Source organism: Prionailurus viverrinus, chromosome D3 (genome assembly GCF_022837055.1).
Source record: "Prionailurus viverrinus isolate Anna chromosome D3, UM_Priviv_1.0, whole genome shotgun sequence".
In the NCBI taxonomy this organism is placed as follows: domain Eukaryota; kingdom Metazoa; phylum Chordata; class Mammalia; order Carnivora; family Felidae; genus Prionailurus; species Prionailurus viverrinus.
The window spans coordinates 23,013,445-23,030,783 of NC_062572.1; the positions used below are offsets into that span (position 1 = coordinate 23,013,445).

The window sequence follows — 17,339 nt, forward strand, 5'->3', positions numbered from 1 at the left end:
ATTGAAAGCATGAAGACCTCTATGCCAGAGCGTAGATGGCCCCTTTGCAGGCTCCAGAGGTGAGCAGTGTCCAATTCATAGTTTCCACGCAGACCTGGTCTCTCTGGAGTGGGTAAAGTGCTGAGGCTGTGGAAATGTTCTGAACCTTCCCAGAGGAGGCGGCCACAGTGGGAGGGAGTGTTTGGTGCAGACCTCAGAGCCAAGTGTAGACGTGGCAGCTGGACCGGCTGCAGGCGAGGGAGGGCAGGCGGGGTGGGGCCCAAACCCAAACCGGCCTCCAAGCAGCTTTCCCAGCCATCCGCCAGCCAGGCCCAGCCCTGCCCACCCTTCTAGCTCCCCATCTGGATTTGAAAGGAGGACTCTGGGCCTAATAATAGCTGAGTGGCAGCAAAGGCAATGCCTGGAGCTGCAGCCAGTGGATTGCTAGGGTCCCCTACTGTCTTGTGCTGGCCTGAAACAGGTTTCAGGACTTTAAAAATAAAAGCGAGTGCTTATGAAGTATATGCATGTGCCAAGCTTTGTGCTAAAGCTTAGCTCACAGTAACTCACTTATTCCTCATGGCCACTCCAATAAGATAAGACTATTATTAACGCTATTTGATGGATAGAGAAACTGAGGCACAGAGACTTAAGCAACTCTCCTCTAATGATTATGGCAGCCTCTAATTGCTGAGCATATACATGTCTGTCCTGGATGCTGCACTAAGCATTTTCTGTGTATTTTCCCATTTGAGGTATTGTGGGAAAATCATTTATTTTTATGAGGAAAAAAAGACCCAAAGAGAAAAGGGACTTGCCCAAAGTCATGTGGCTGAAGGGGGAGAGTTGAGACTCAAACCCAGGACTCTCAAACTCTAACCCAGGACTCTCAAACTCTAGGGAAGTTAGGACCTTGGCTTCTGGAATCAGATAAACCTGAATATGCTGGGACATCACTGCTCCTTAGCTGTGTGGCTTTGGAAAATTGCATCACCTGCCTTAACTTCTGTTTTCTTCTCTGTAAAATGGGGGTTTGGTTGAGATGATACTAATACCACCTGCCAGATAGTCGGCTCCCACCTTGAGGATAGTGGGTTGTTTACATCGTGCATTTACATTATGTATTCACTCATTCAATTCTTTTTTCTTTTTAATTTTATTTTAATGTTTATTCACTTTTTGAGAGACAGAGTGTGAGCAGGGTAGGGGGCAGAGAGAGAGGGAGACACAGAATCGGAAGCAGGTTCCAGGCTCTGAGCTGTCAGCACAGAGCCCGACGCGGGGCTTGAACTCATGAACTGTGAGGTCATGACCTGAGTTGAAGTCAGACACTTAACTGACTGAGCCATCCAGGTGCCCCACACTCATTCAATTCTTACAGCAGCCTCCATGGTGGGGACTCTTCTTGTACCTGTTTTATAGAAGAGAGAGAAATGTGAGGCTCAGAGAGGAGAAGGGACTTGCCCAGGACAAACAGCAAGAGTCAGGATTGGAGGCCAGTGCTGTGATTCCAGAGGCTGAACTCTTCTCTCTTTACAGTTTTCTTCCTGATACTGAGGCACAGAGTGGGGTGTGGGCTATGCCTGGGTCACACAGCAAAGTAGGTCTTTAGGGACATCTGATGTATGAAGGCCAGGAGGGGAAGGATCATCTGCTAGCCCCAGTTTACTGCAGTCACAGACGCTTCAGGCTTGGAGCTCAAGATGTTCTGTAGTCTCAAATTTCTGTAAGGATGCCCTGTTCTTCCAAAGGCTAGAGCAAGTTCCAGATTTTGGGACCTCTTCCCCCAGGAGGCTAGGGTGCTAGATTCTAGGTTCAGCTTGCAGAGGTGGAAAGGTTCCTTCTGGACGAAGAGGTCCATTTCTCAGAGTCACTAGCGAACCTTGGGGCTTGAAGAGTGCTTCAGGCTTTGCTTAAATCCCAATTCTTCCATTCACTATCTACTTCATCTTCCTGGGCCTCAGTTTCCTTGTCTTTCAAATGGGGGCACTAATACTTCCTGTAGTAGATAGTTTGCAAAAATTACTTCAATGCGGAGTGCCTGGGTGGCTCAGTCCATTAAGTGCCTGACTTCTGCTCAGGTCATGATCTCATAGTTCTTGAGTTCGAGTCCTGAATTGGGTTCTGTGCTGTCAGTGCAGAGCCTGCTTCAGATCCTCTGTCTCCCTCTCTCTCTGCCCCTCCCCCTCTCAAAAATAAACATTAAAAAAAAAAACAAACTTCAATGCTTTGCCTCCCTGTAAGCAAGCCCATTTGCAATGTGACCTTGAAACCCCGTCCCATCAGGAGAATCTATTTCCTTACCCCCTGCATCAGGGCTCAGCCATATGACTAATTTTGGCCCATAGAATTCAGGGAAGTTGACACTGCCAGTTCTGAGCCTGGACTTTAAGAGATCCTGTAGCTTCTGCTTGTTCTGTTGGAACCTTCTCAGCTGTCACATGAACAAATCTGGGCTGTCCTGCATGAGGATGAGAGACCACTGGAACAGGAATGAGTTGTCCTAGCTGAGGCTGTGCTAGTCAGTCGCCAGCTGATCCAACAGCTGACCACAGATGAATGAGTAAGCCCAGCTAAGACCAGAAGAACCTTTGGCTGAGCCCAGCCCAAATTGTCAATCCATGAAATCATGAGTTAAATAAATGGTTACTGTTTTATTGCACTCAGTTTGGGGTGATTTGTTATGCAGCATTGCTGTAGCAATTAATAACTGGCATACGGTTTTTATTAAGTTTACTTATTTTGAGAGAGAGAGTACAAATGGGGGAGGGGCAGAGAGAGGGAATCCTAAGCAGACTCCACACTGCCAGAGCAGAGCCTGACACAGGGCTTGAACCCATGAACTGTGAGATCATGACCTGAGCTGAAGTTGGATGCTCAACCAACTGAGCCACCCAGGGGCCCCCAGTTTTTTTTTTTTTTTTTAATGTTTATTTGTCTTTGAGAGGTGGGGGAGGAGTAGAGAGAGAGGAAGACAGAGGATCTGAAGTGGGCTCTGTGCTGAGAGCAGAGCCCGATATAAGACTCGAACTCACTAACTGTGAGATCATGACCTGAAATGAAGTCAGATGTTCAACTGACTGAGCCACCCAGATGTCCCCCCCCCCTTTTTTTTTAGTTTATTTATTTATTTAAGTAATGTTTACACCCAACGTGGGGCTTGAACTCATGGCCCTGAGATCAAGAGTCACATGCTCTTCCAACTGAGCCAGCCAGGCCCCCCCTGGTATACAGTTTCATTCAGTGTAATTAATGTAACAAACTGAAAATCTCAGTGGCTTAACCCAAGCAGAGTTTATTTTTTACTCACATAAAGTCTGATAAAGAGCAGCCCTCTCCCAACCCATTTCTCTTGGTAGTCACCTCTCTTCCAAGCAATGACTCCTTCAGGCCCTCCCTGGAATCCATTTTTGAATCTTCTGCATGTGGAAAGGGAGCCTAAAAATCAAATGAGGCTCACCTACTCTTAATTGCTTTGCCCAGGGGTGACATGTCATTTCATTGGCCAGAATGTAGCCACGTGACTCTACTAACTGCAAGGGAAGATGAGGATGCGCCCTTCCTTTGTGCCCAGGAAAAGGGAACATGGTGGAGAACATAAAGCATTGTTTCTGCCACAGTCTCTCTCTCACCAGGCTGTCATGAAGGGTCAAGCAGAGACCTAATATCTAAAAAGAATTAATTCCAGGGGTGCCTGGATGGCTCAGTCGGTTGAGTGTCCCACTTCAGCTCAGGTCATGATCTCACAGTTCATGAGTTTGAGCCCTGTGTCAGGCTCTGTGCTGACAGCTCAGAGACTGGAGCCTGCTTCGGATTCTGTGTCTCCCTCTCTCTCTACCCCAACCCACTCACATTCTGTCTCTGTCTCTCTCAAAAATAAACATCAAAAAAAAAATTTAAAAAAATTATTACCAGCACCTAGCACAGGGTGGTTTAAATAAGGGACAACTTATAGGTGAAGAATCTGAGGCTCAGAGAGGTTGAGGAATTTGCCTGAAATCATACAGCGAGCCAGTTAGTAGCTATTTTGTGGTAGTGAAGCATTCAGGACAGATCTAGAGTTGGGCAGGTCTGGGTATAAGTCTCAACTCTCACTTCTTCACTGTGTGACATTAGGCAAGTTACTTAGTTTCTCTGGGCTTCAGCTTTCTCATCCCCAAAATGGGGAGAGGAATAGTTCCAACCTCATAGGGTGGGGTGAACATTCAGGAGCTTATGTGCGTCAAGAGCTTAGCTTAGATCCTGGTATGTGGGCACTGCCTAATAAATGTGAGCCACCTGGACAGATGTGATGTTATTTCTAATCTTACCTTGCCAGGGTCAGCACATTTATTATGTTTTGTGCAAATTCTGTCCCTTCCTCCTACCTCTTGTGGTGTGTGTGAATGGTTTTATTTACTTGGTTAAGAGAAGAAAAAATTCCCTCGGTTGTATATTAGTCACTCAACAAACCTTTATAGCACAAAGCCCCCAAGCATCCATGTCTATTCTGCTGACAGAAGTCTAAAATGCCCTCATTATTGCTTCCTTTAGACTACAGTTTGGCCCTGTAAAATTCATTCCCTTCCCAATCCACTTCTAGGATTGTCCCATCACTGAGAAAGGGGCAGGGCAAGAGGGTCTGGAGCTAATGGGCTCCAGCTGGGGAAAGGCCAGAGCCAGAGCAGACCCTGCTGGGTGTGTGGTCTGGGCATTCTGAAAATGTCTGCTCACACAGAAGGAAAGGTCCAAGATGGGAAAGAGGTGGCCTCCCCTCCTTCCCCATTTAACCCATCTCTGAGCCTCCCTTTGCAGCCAGCCAGTCAGAGGTTCGTGAGCATATGCTGAGACTTGACAGGTATTATGGAGCTGACAGTCTGTGACTGGAGTTTGAAGGGTAAGAGAGTGGGGGGAGGGGGGTGGGAATGAGAAGGGAGAGGGGAGCAGGAACCAGACCAAAGGGTCCCTATGGGTGGTACTAGCCATATAATTGGTGGGTCTGGTGCAAAATGAAAACATCAAGCCCCTTGTTAAACAAACAAACAAACAAACTATTAAGAATTTCAAGATGGTAACAGTAGAGCATTAACCCAAGCATGGGACCCTGGGGAACTGCACAGATCATACACCTGTGAAGTTGGTCCTGCCTATGGACCACAGTAAGAAGGACTTCAATGTGAGGACTGTAGGGAGCCATTGAAGGCTTTTGAGCTAGGGATGATAAGATCTGATTTGCATAAGCTTTAGTTGCTGTCTCACCACACCACACCTGGATGATATGGGACCCTCTTCTCGGCACTGGTGGCCTGATTGATTTTCCTGAAATACTTTACTCAGAATGTCATTCCCTTGCTCAAGAACCTGCAGTGGCTTCTACCCCCTAATCAGATCCAGCCCAAACTCCCTACACAGACACTCAAGGTCCTTCATAATCTTTCCTCACATGATTTAGTTAACCTGTTGCTAACACAGGCTGTGTGTGAATCCCAGAGATGATGAACTAGCCTGAGGACACAAAGTAATTACAGGAGGGCAAGCCAGGACTAGAACCCAGGTCTCCTGCCATTTGCCCATCCTGCCTTGGAGAAGTGTGAAACCTCACAGTGTGCTTTGTAACCCCCAACCTCGCACAGAACCTTGCAATATGCCTGTGGCAGTGAGTTCCTCCTGGAGCACATCTGCTCAATATGCCTGTGGCAGTGAGTTCCTCCTGGAGCACATCTTTGCCAGTAAGGGTGTTCCAGAATCCGGGATGTAGGTAGCATCCTTCCTCACTCCTCTCCATCACCCTTACACCTCTAGATATTCACCAAACCTCACTGTACCCATGGTGCCCATTGGGCCAGGTCCTGCCCATAGACATGTGTCTGGCCTACAGGGCTTTTAAAAAGCTTTTTGGGGCCGCCTGGGTAGCTCAGTCGTTTGAGCGTCTGACTCTTGATTTCAGCTCAGGTCATGATTCCAGGGTTGTGGGATCGAGCCCCACCTTGGGCTCCTCACTGAGCATGGAGCCTGCTCAAGATTCTCTCTCTCCCTCTGCCTCTCTCCCCCGCTTGTGTGTGCTCTCTCTCTAAAATAAAATTAAAAAAAAATTTTAAGGGCACCTGGGTGGCTCAGTTCGTTAAGCATCTAACTCTTGATTTTGGCTCAGGTCATGGTCTCATGGTTTGTGAGATCGAGCTCTGCATCAGCCTCCGAGCTAAGACTGCAGAGCCTGTCTGGGATTCTCTCTCCCTCTCCCCATCTCTCTCTTCCCCTCCCCCGCTGGCGCATGCACACACACACACACACACACACACACTCTCTCTCTCTCTCTCTCTCTCTTTCTCTCTCTCTCTCAAAATAAAGAAATAAACATTAGAAAAAAATAAAAAAAACACTTTTTGAATTTGTTGTTGACCTTTGAAAATCGGGAAATTTCACAGGGTAATCTGCATTTTTATTTCTCCCTCTTCTCCAGCCTGGGTCTGCATTCCCCCAGGGTAGCTGCTCCCTTCTGAAGTGAATCCTCCAAGGGGTTCTGCCCTAAGTCCCCAGTGGACCTGTGGAGATTGGGATCTTGGAAAGAATGCCTTACACCCCACCAAAGACCAGTCAGGATTCTGGAATCTGACCAATCAGGTGGATAACTCCCCCTTCTGGGGGCGGGGTCAGGAGAAGTAAACCCAGCCAAGTCTCTGCCAACAGGAAGGGGGTTCGCCCTGACCCCCTGTCCTGTCACTGATGTGGGTGGGAACTTGTAATGGGTCAGCTGGTTGACAATTAGGGAGTAATTAGTTACCAGCTAATTAATGCACAAGACAGCTAAGGGGCTGGGAGGAGAACAAGGGACTGAAGCTCAGAAAGGAACCTCAGGTCTCTTTCTGGAAAAAAATATATTTTCAATGTTTTTATTTTATTTTTGAGAGAGAGAGAGACAGAGTAGGAATGGAGGAGGGACAGAGAGCAAGAGGGAGACACAGAATCTCAAGCAGGCTCCAGGCTCTGAGCTGTCAGCACAGAGCCTGACGTGGGGCTCAAACTCAAGAACTGTGAGATCATGACCTGAGCTGAAGTCAGACACTTACCTGACTGAGGCACCCAGATGCCCCTCTTTCTGGAAAAATATTAAGAGAGGGCAATAAGGAATCCCCAGGGTAATGTTTGAAAACCCCTTTTATGTTGTTGAAGAAGATTTAAATGTCCCCCTACAAAGGACTTGGTTCTTTTGAGAAGCAGATGGCTCTAACCAGGCTGTGGTGGTTGGGGCTGGAAGATAAGGAGTGGACTGAGGGAGAGTAAACCTTTCTGACCTTGGGGGGCAAACTGCTTTGTGGTATTTGGAAAGGTTCTTTGTTTGCAAAAACTAGAAACCTCCTTGGATCACATTGACCAAAATGAGACTCTGCTGGAAGGCCATCAGAAGTGGTATCAAGATTATAAAAATTTCAAGGTAGAAACAACAAAGGTGTTGTTTCAGTTCAAATTGTTTTCTGCTTTCCAGACCTCCTTGTGATCAGCCTGTTGGTTAGAAGTAAACACTTCTTGCATTCAGAGTGTGGTCTGTGGACCAGCAGCTTTGGCATCTTCTGGGCAGTTGGTGGAAACACAGTCTTAGGCCTCACCCCAAACCTACCGAACCAGAATCTGTATTTCAAAAAGATTTTCAGGGGGATTCATGTGCACATTGTAGTTTGGGTTTGTGGCCACAAGAATCAACTGGGTGATAGGAGGGAGGAAGTCTCTTAAACCTGAAGGTTACTAGGCCTTTGAGAAGAGCTGTTGCCTTAGTGGTCTACAGGGGATGGTGTTTCCCAGGGCCCACTGGGGAGAGGTCAATAAAATTGGCAAATAGTCTTGAGCTGCTGCCACAAATTCCTGCCCAGGTGTTAGTGGGGCAAGAGTCCAACCTACAGCAGCTTGCGTCCCAGATGTTAGATGGGTGGGAGAAACCCAGGCCTGTGACTTGTCCAGGAAGAAACTGCTCAGGACCCTGGAGGGAATGCCCTGTATGCTGCTGGGTCTCTACTTAGAGGGCTCTATTTTGAGGTGCTCATCTGCTTGGCTGAAGGAAGGCAGAGGGTGGCTTGTGCTGATGTCAGAGCTGGGGGCTTCAACCTTCCTTCTTTGCTCTGGGCAAGCAGTTCCTAAAAGCTGCCCTTGGGACAGAATGGGAGAAGCAATATTGACTTGGTCCTATAGAAGTTCCAAAGCACTTTCATCCTCTATCATATTGATCTTCATAATGATCTGGTACAAAGAACCAGCCAAGCATGGATGGCTCCTGTCTCTGAATTCGGGGCGCCTGGGTGGTTCAGTCAGTTAAGCATCTGACTTTGGCTCAGGTCATGATCTAGCGATTCGTGAGTTCAGGCCCCATGTTGGCCTTTGTGCTGACAGCTCAGAGCCAGGAGCCTGCTTTGCATTCTGTGTCTACCTCACTCTCTGCCCCAACCCTACTCCCACTCTCTCTCTTTCTCTCTCTCAAAGATAAATACACATTAGGAAAAAAAATTAAAAAGGTTGAATTCAACCTCAGGAGTGACTGTGACAGCTAAGGTTAGTGAGACCTGCGACTTAACTTGTGCCTCTTTCTTGGTTTGCTAAAGTCTTGTTCTCAAATTAGAAATTAGGAGGTTGAGTCAGGGGTGAGCTCATCCTTTGGCATTATGAAGTTGTTAATTTAAAGTATGCCCATCTTAGGGGTGCCTGAGTGGTTCAGTCTGTTAAACATCTGACTCTTGACTTTGGCACAGGTCATCTCACCATCATGAGATCAAGCCCCATGTCAGGCTCTGCACTGGGCATGGAGCCTGCTTAAGATTCTCTCTCTCCTTCTCTTTCTGCTCTCTCTCCTAAATAAATAAATAAATAAATAAACAAATAAATAAATAAATACGTACATACATAAATGCATAAATAAATAAAGTATGCCCATGTTAGAGCTCTCTGTAAGAGACAGGTATCCATCCAAGCTTGTTCAATACTCTGTGGGGTGTGAGAGTTTCCTTTTCAGGGCCAACACATTATTGGAGGAAGGCAATTCCTACTTCTTCCACTTATTTCTATGATGGAAGAAAGGACCTCCCACCTGCCACCCATGGGTCCCAGGTGTCACTCAACACCTTGAGGCACCTCCCAAAATTATAGACAGAGATTCTGGAGGAAATTGTCAGTCTCTACAGGGCTCACCTTTTGTCTCCAAAACTTATTAAATGACATCACAAATAAGGCTTGGCAAATAGGCTGAGGGAGTCTGGTCAGTGAGAACAGACAGAAGCCTGCAGGCATGGATGCAGGCAGGATGGAAATGAAGACCTATGATAGGTGGAAGTGACAACAAAGTGGAGATCCCCAGAAGGAGAATGAACAATCCCAGCTAGCATTACAGAACACTTTCAACAAGCATGGTTCTCCTTTATCCTTGGCAGCCCTGGGTGGTAAGACAGAATTATACCCATTTTACAGATAAGGATCCTATGGTCTAGCAAGGTCATGGGGCCATACATAACCAAGCCATTATCTTGGACCAGTGCTTAGTGGGTGTACAGTTGATGTTTGCGGAATAAAAGTAGAAAGTGTACATTTGATAGCACTTTTTGAATGATGAGAAATTTATATTTTTGTGTAGTCTTAACTATCTCCCCCACAAGATGCTTACTAATTACAAACGGGCCCTTTTCAACAGAGAAGCTTTCCAGATGCCTCCTTAAGCAAGTGATCGATGTTAACATCACTGGTAATAAATCACGTTGACAGAATGTAGCCCCTGAATGATGCACTAAGAAGGGTACAGCATTGCTTCTGTGGCATTCTTGCCAAAAATGCATAATCTTGATCCAATTATGAGAAAACATTAGACATTCAAATTGAGGGCTATTTTGTAAAATGACTTACCATCACTCTTCAGTGTCAAGGTTACAAGAGAAAAGAGGGATTGGGGGAACTGTCACAGATTAGAGGAGACTAAGCAGACATAACAATTAAATGCAATGTGGGATTCTGGATTACAGCAAAAGTAAAACTGGCAAAATTCAAACAAGCTCTGTAGGTTAGTTGATAGTATTCTATTAGTGGTAATTTCCTCGTTCTGATTGTTGTATCAAGGTCGTGTAAGATGTTAATATTAGGGGGAACTAGGTGAGGGGTACAGAAGGTGAAGACTTTAGCAGAACTCTGAACTACTTTTGCAACTTTCTATAAGTCTAAAATTACTTCATAATAAAATATTTTATAAATTTGATGTATGAATTATATCTCATTTTTTAAAAATAATAAAAATCTTGACAAAGTAAAGCATTAATATATAGCTTCTTCAGATGACACCTTCTCCTCTACCAGTACTTATTATTTTTCTCTTTGAATTTGAAATGGCGTTTAGAATCTCTGTATATTCCACATATTCTCAGCTCAGATCTTCTTCCAAGAAGGTCTACTTGATCTCCACAGCTAGAATTCATGTCGTCTTCCCTTGAACTCCTGTGATACTTTATCTGCACCTTTATTAGGGCATTTACCATCTCCACAATGAACATTTATGGTATTTTCCGCCCAGCCCTCTGGCCTAGATCTTCTTCCCTCTTCTGACTCCAACCATGACTTTTCATGGAAGCTGCCATGTTTTTACAGACCAATCCCAAGCCACAATTGATTGGTTCAGGGGTAGACACCTGACTCAGTTGGGCCAATCAGACACTTTCCGGGATCCCTCCCCTCCCCCTACTGGAACTGAGAAGTTAATTGATCTGTCTATGATGGCATGAGTTATGAAACACGGAAGCTGTTAGCCATCACTTTCTCTGCTACGTGGGGGAACCCTATCTGCCACTAGAGAGAGAAGAACGGTAACAGAGAGAAGCAGAGAGCGAGAGTGTAACCGAGAGAGACCTAATTCTATTTGTTTTTGGAGTTTTCTGTCCTTGCCAGGTGTAGGTTGGTTGGTTGACCCTACTGTCTACTACATAATCCCTAGAATCCAATCTACCAATAAAATCCCTTCCCCAAAAATCTGTATTAAGGTAGCCAGGATAGTTTTATGTAGCTCTCAACCCAAAGACTCCCAAAGAATATAGCTACTCTGAATGATTTCTGCAGATGTTTTCTCTCTCCCACTCATCTGGGAATTGCCAAATGCCCACTTAGATACAGTTTGCATCGGCCTGCGGCTAGGGAGAAAACTAGAACAATGTGGTGAGTTATAAAGGTAATTTTTTTTAATTGCTAGATTCTGAGATTAGTCCTTATTAAATTTTTTGGTGAGAGTAGAAAGTAATGCTTTATTTTTCCTTTTCTTTAATGTTCTTTGACAAATAACAAAATGTGGCCGCATTTGGGGAGAACACTTTACTGGGATGTAAAATCCCCGAGTCTGGGAAGCACCCAGGTAATGATTCCTCTGGGGCAGAGTTCTCGCCTGGATTTCAGCACAACACGGCTACCGACACATGGTAGGGCAAGAGGTACCTCCGAAACGAATGAGATGAGCTAATGAGTTTAGAAAGCTGTTCTGGTCTCCTGCATGTCACGAGGGGATGATCTGATTCAGAACTGTTATAGCTTGTTCATTCACTTCATTCTTTTATGATTTTCAAATCAGGCCAGATTTCCTTATCTATCTGCAAAATGCCCTACTAGTCTTGCCTGACCTTTCCTTTCAAGTGGGCCTCAGATTCATTTTCTCTTTTTTTTTTTTAATTTTTAAAATATATTTTATTTTATTTATTTTAGAGAGAGAGCGTGAGTAGGGGAGGAGGCGGAGGGAGAGAGGGGCGGGGAGCGGGCTAGAGAAAATCTTAAGCAGGCTCCACGCTCAGCATGGAGCCTGACATGGGCTAGATCCCATGACCCTGGGTTCATGACCTGAGCCAGAATCAAGAATCTGAGCCACCCAGGCACCCCCATTTTCTCTTTTATCCTTACATCTGTCTAGAGGTGGCTTGACTGGGAGGAGAGGTGAAAGCTCTCTTCTCAAAACGTGGAGGGTCAGCTTACTGTGATGGAGAGAGCACTGGAATGGGAGTCAGCATTGCAGTCTAATTCCGGTTGTCCCTCTGGCTGGTTGCTAATTCTCAGGCAAGTTGCTTTAGTTCTCTGAGCCTCGGTTTTCCCATCCATAAAATGGCGGTGCTGTCTAGCCTACCTTCTGCATGGGGCGGTTAGGAGGGCCTGAGCAGGCTTTGTTAGGCTTTGGCAGCAAATTGGAAACTGGAAAAGGGGAGAATTGTTTTATAGGGGCAGGTGGAGGTATTTGAGTAGGGAAGTGATGATATGATAGAAATGGGAAGGTGGGGAAGTTGCTCCGTACTTCCTAGCTATTCCTAGCTATGTCTCTTACTTGCATGTGACCTCGCTTCTCTGTGCCTCAGCTTCCTCGTCTGGGGATAGCCACGTCCCACAGTCAGAATCCTGTACTGGACACCAAAGAACACATAGAGCTGGTGAGGGAGAGAGAGGCACTCCAGGTGGAGGAGACTGTAGCAAAGGCTTGGGATCAGAAATTATTGAGGCACAAATGAGAAACACTGGTCTCACATGTTGTGTTTCATGGGTACAATAAAAATACTTCTCTATCGTGATGAGAATTAAGCAAGATAATGCAGGCAGAACCCTCAGCACAGACTGGCACATAGCAAACTCAGTCATGGCGCTCGTCCTTACTGCTGTCATTTTATTTTACAGGTAAAGGAAACAGAATCTCTGGAAGGTGATGTGGCTGGCCTAGTCACACAGTTATCAGAGTCAGGCAGGATTTGAATCCACATCTTCTTGACTCTAGAGGCCAGGCTCTGGACAACTGTGCTACAGTCGCCTGTTTGTGGGGCCTCTGCTCCCGACCCCAGCTGTCTGCCTGACTCAGCAACTGTGGGTGGCCTTACTCCCGTGCGTGGGCAGCAGAGCTGGTAAGAAGCCTCCCAGTTCCTTGAAAACCAAATATGGCCATACCAGGCCCTCTGAGGCCTGACCCCCAGGCTGGGCTTGCTCCTGCCTGCTCCTCTGGGCCATGGGGCCTTACTCCCCATACAAACTGCTGGGTTTGCCCCAAAGGACTCTGGGAGAGCCTGTAATCAGATCCCCTTCCTCATAGGATCTTGTTGAGCAAGTGAGACCAGTGTCTTGTCCATGCTGTAATAATTCCTAACTCCAAACCTTTGCTCAGGGAGTTCCTCTCTCTAACCAGCTCTTGTGCTTTTGTTGGTGCCCAGTGTGAGGTCAGGAATAGTTACTTCCAGACTGTGTGACTTAGAGTAAGATACTCATCACATCCATCCATACCTTCCTTCCTTCCTCCCTCCCCTCCCCTTCCCTCTTTTTCCCTCTCCTTCCTACCTTTTCTCCTTCCTTCCTTCCTTCCTTCCTTCCTTCCTTCCTTCTTTCCTTCCATCCATCCAGTGGGTACCTACCTGTGCCAGACACTTTATATATAGTCTCTCCTTCCAGACTAGAAGCCTTGCAGACAAGGTGCCAGGAGATAATTATTCAACCAATATCCTTGGGCAAGGCTTGTCTTCACTACAGTCCTGATGAGGCTCTTGTTATCACCTCCATTTCACAGTTGGGAAGACTGACATGAAGAGAGGGGAAGTCCAAAGGATGCCCAGTGGAGATGGGTGGCACTGAGACTTGAACTCTGATCCATTGGACTCTAGAGGCAGTTCTGCCCAACTCTTTTTTTTTTTAAATTTTTTTTCCAACGTTTTAATTTATTTTGGGGACAGAGAGAGACAGAGCATGAACGGGGGAGGGGCAGAGAGAGAGGGAGACACAGAATCGGAAACAGGCTCCAGGCTTCGAGCCATCAGCCCAGAGCCTGACGCGGGGCTCAAACTCACGGACCGCGAGATCGTGACCTTCTGCCCAACTCTTAATGGACGGACAGACTGTGGTGAAGGTCAGGTCCTAGGGGAGGGCTGGGACCACCTCTTCACTTCTTAGCTTCTGAGTAGTTCCCTTAACCCAGAGCCTTTTCAATGCAGCTATCCCTCACTCACTTTCCCTACTCCAGCCTCTCCATGGCTGATCTGATACTTGCTAGGGAGACTAGAAAGGATTAATTCTTTCCCTTGGTCCCCCATTTCTGAGCCTTTGAGAGTGCCTGTCCTATCTCATAGCTTGCAAATCCTTCTCAAGGTCACCAGCATCCTTACCTCAGCGCTGCAGAGTAAGGAGGATCTTCCCCATGGTTCCAATAGGGGAACTGAGGCCCCTGCACTGGTCATATGTTACATCAGGGTGTGGCCCAGCTGGGCTTGGAATCTCTTGCTTCAAGGAGCTGAGCACAGAATTAGCTGCTAGATCTTTCTTGAAGCCTGGTATGAAGTGTTTAGAGTCCAGAAGATCCAGCTCTGCTTCTCACTAACTGTGCAGCCTTGGGAGAGTCACTCCACTTTTCAGAACCTTATCTTCTCCTCTGACAAATGGGGATAGTGCTGGTACCCATTTGAGAGATATTGAGAGGATGGAAAAAAATAATGCTTGTAAATCACTTAGCACAGTGCCTGGAACATAGTGGGTGCTCAGACAATGAGGTTATTACTGTGCTTAGTGCCTAACATAGAACATCAGATCAGGAGGGCTATCCAGGCCAAGGGTAATTTACTAACATTCCTTTATCACTACTATGTGCCAAACACATTCATCAGGACACAATCCCTATAACTCAGTGCCATTTTACAGATGAGGTGACTGAGGCTCAGAGAAGGAAAGTGACTGGCTCTAACTCCCTGTCCAGTTAGAGGAAGAGCCTGGGCCTGGACTCAAGTCTGTGTCTATAATGTCAGCTTTGTTTTTCTGGATTCTCCAACCTTATCATGTGAAGACCCAGAGAGGAAAAGGGAGTTACTCGGGGCTCCACAGCAGCTGGGAATAGGTCAGACCACACCGGGGAGGCCTTTTCCATCCTGGCAGCTCTGCACAGGTCTGGGTAATTCTCCAGTTCTAGGATTAAGACAGGAGCTTACTACACAGTCACAGTCCTCAGAAGGGTCCCAGAATCTGGTCCACAGTCTCAGGCTAGCTGGCAGATCTCAGCTTCCCCAGAAGCCCCCACTCTACCCTGTGACCACCCCTTCCCCACCTCCAGCTTTCAACTTCCCCCCCGCCCCGCCCCGCCTTTTTTTTTTTTTTTTTTCCAATCAATTGAACCTTCTGCCAAAGAAAACTCGTTGATGCCCGCAAACCAGCCAGCCGGGGAGGAGGCTGCTCTGGAATGTCAGAGGGGGGTCACCAAGCTGTTTGTGAGCAGGCCAACACAGAAATGTGAGCAGCTACCTTTTTTGGGGAAAGTCAGAACTCCCTCTGTGGGAAAGGATCCAGGGAAGACTATCTCAGAGGCTCGGGCCTCAGTTTCCCCTTGATCAACACCCCGGCATTTATGGGGTATGAGTAACTTCAGCTATTGATTCAATAGCTGTTGGTTGGGTGACTGCTGTGTTCCAGGCACTGAGCTGGCAGCTTGGGACACAGCTGACACAGAGCTAAGCCCTGTGCTCAGGGAGGACTTTTCAGCAGAAGGCAGTGTCTTAGTACGTCTCCCAATGAACAAAAGGCAGGTGCCCCAGGCCTACAACCCCTGATCAACACTCTTGGGGCTGGTCAGGTTTCAGAACTCAGAATTTTGGGGGTTTTAAAAGGTGAGCTGGGGGCGTCTGGGTGGCTCAGTCAGTTAAGCGTCTGACTTGACTCAGGTCATGATCTCACAGTTCATGAGTTCAAGCCCTGCATCGGGCTCTGTGCTGACAGCTCAGAGCCTGGAGCCTACCTTGGATTCTGTGTCTCCCTCTCTCTCTGCCCCTCCCCTCCTCACACTCTGTTTCTCTCTCTCTTGAAAATAAATAAACATTAAAAATTTTTTTTAATCTGGTGGGGCCTGGGCCCACCCATCTCCAATCAAATATATGAATATTGCTGTAGTGAGAAGTTTGAGTCTAAGTGGGGCCCCAGGTTTGGCCTCCACCTGAGTTTTCTTCAAATATATGGAAAAGCCCTTGGATATTTGGGCTTTGTGGACTGTAGAGTTGAAGACAAGGGACTGAAGCCCTGATTCATCTCCCCATTTTCTCAGATGAGAAAACTGAGGCTCAGGGCAGAGGAGTCACATACCCCAGGCCCTCGAGCAAGCAAATGGTGCAGGTGGGTAGAATGCAGGTCTCAGTGACTCCACATTCAGAGCTTGTCACCAGCAGGGACCCTGGCTGGGAGAGAAGCAAGGGCTGAGTAGAGGAGGCTCCCTAGCCAAACCTCAGCAGCCCACCAGCCAGTTCTGCCAGGAAGGAGTTAAGAGCAACCTGGGTCTCTGCCAGGCCTCTGCACGGCGGCTCCTTGCAGGGCCTGCCTGTCTGGGGCCTGTTTACCAGGCCACACTTGCATCACTGGCTTCAACGTGCAGTGCAAACACACTCACATTCTTGGGTCATGAGAAATGCACAATTATAATGACATCATGCCCAGAGAGAAGATTTTTGCCAGCCTCCCTTCTGCCCACAGTCAAAGCTGTTTAATTAGCACTCTTAACTGGAACTCTTGTCTTCTTGTAAAAACCAACTGGAAGAATTTATGGGTGGGGGTGATGGGGGTTGGAGTGAGTATGTGTGTGTGTGTATGTGTGTGTGTGTGTGTGTGTGTGTTTTAAGGATAAAAATAGCTCATCTGGGACTCCTTTTGGGGTATTTGTGAGTATCAGTGCACCACTGTTTATATTAAATCTATGTCACCCTGGACATTTTCGTCTGAATTTGGCTTGGAGACGGGACGAGAGAAACCACCCATGTCTTTTTGTTCCTTTTTGGGAAGGAGACACGTAGGCCAAGTAAAAGGGCCCTTGGAGACGATTTAGACCAACCATCATTATACAGCCAAGGAAAGGGAAGCCCAGAGAGGGGAGGGCCTTGCTTGAGGTCACACAGTGAGGCTCCAAGTTCTCACACCACTCATGCACTTTGCCACGCTGCCCGCAGCCCCTACTTCGGCTTTATGAGTTGGTTTTTCAGGGTGTTGAAAAGAGAGATACCTCTAGCTAGAGCTTCCTGGGTATCTTTTGAGATCAAAATGGAGGAAATGGTGGTGTTGGGGGTGTTGGTGTTGGTGTTAGGTGGATGCGGAGGTGGCCTGGGAGCAGAGGAGAGAAAGACTGGGACCACAGAAAGCCTCAACCTCACCCTCCTGCTCTCCCCCACCAAAAGGAACCTACCCTAAGCTTTGAAACATCTGTTCCTCTTCCAGGCACCCCCAGGCTTCCTTTAGCTCCTCCTTCCTAAGAAGTGCCACCTCCTCACTGGCTTCCTTCCATGACCATTGAAGACTTATTTCCCACCATGGGAGCTAGATTTTTAGCAAATGAAAATAGAAGACACCAGTTAAATTTGCCTTTCAGAAGGGCACCTGGGTGGTTTGGTTGGTTGAGTGTC

At 47.0% G+C, this 17,339-nt stretch overlaps 1 long non-coding RNA gene across 3 annotated transcripts in view; it reads left to right on the forward strand.

The window, feature by feature from the left end:
• Positions 1-17,339, forward strand: part of LOC125149033 (uncharacterized) — a 74,423-nt gene that overhangs the window by 4,229 nt on the left and 52,855 nt on the right. For all 3 annotated transcript variants that reach the window (XR_007145786.1, XR_007145785.1, XR_007145784.1), the window contains exon 2: positions 12,616-12,836. This is a non-coding gene — a long non-coding RNA (uncharacterized LOC125149033). The remainder of the gene's footprint in view (positions 1-12,615; positions 12,837-17,339) is intronic.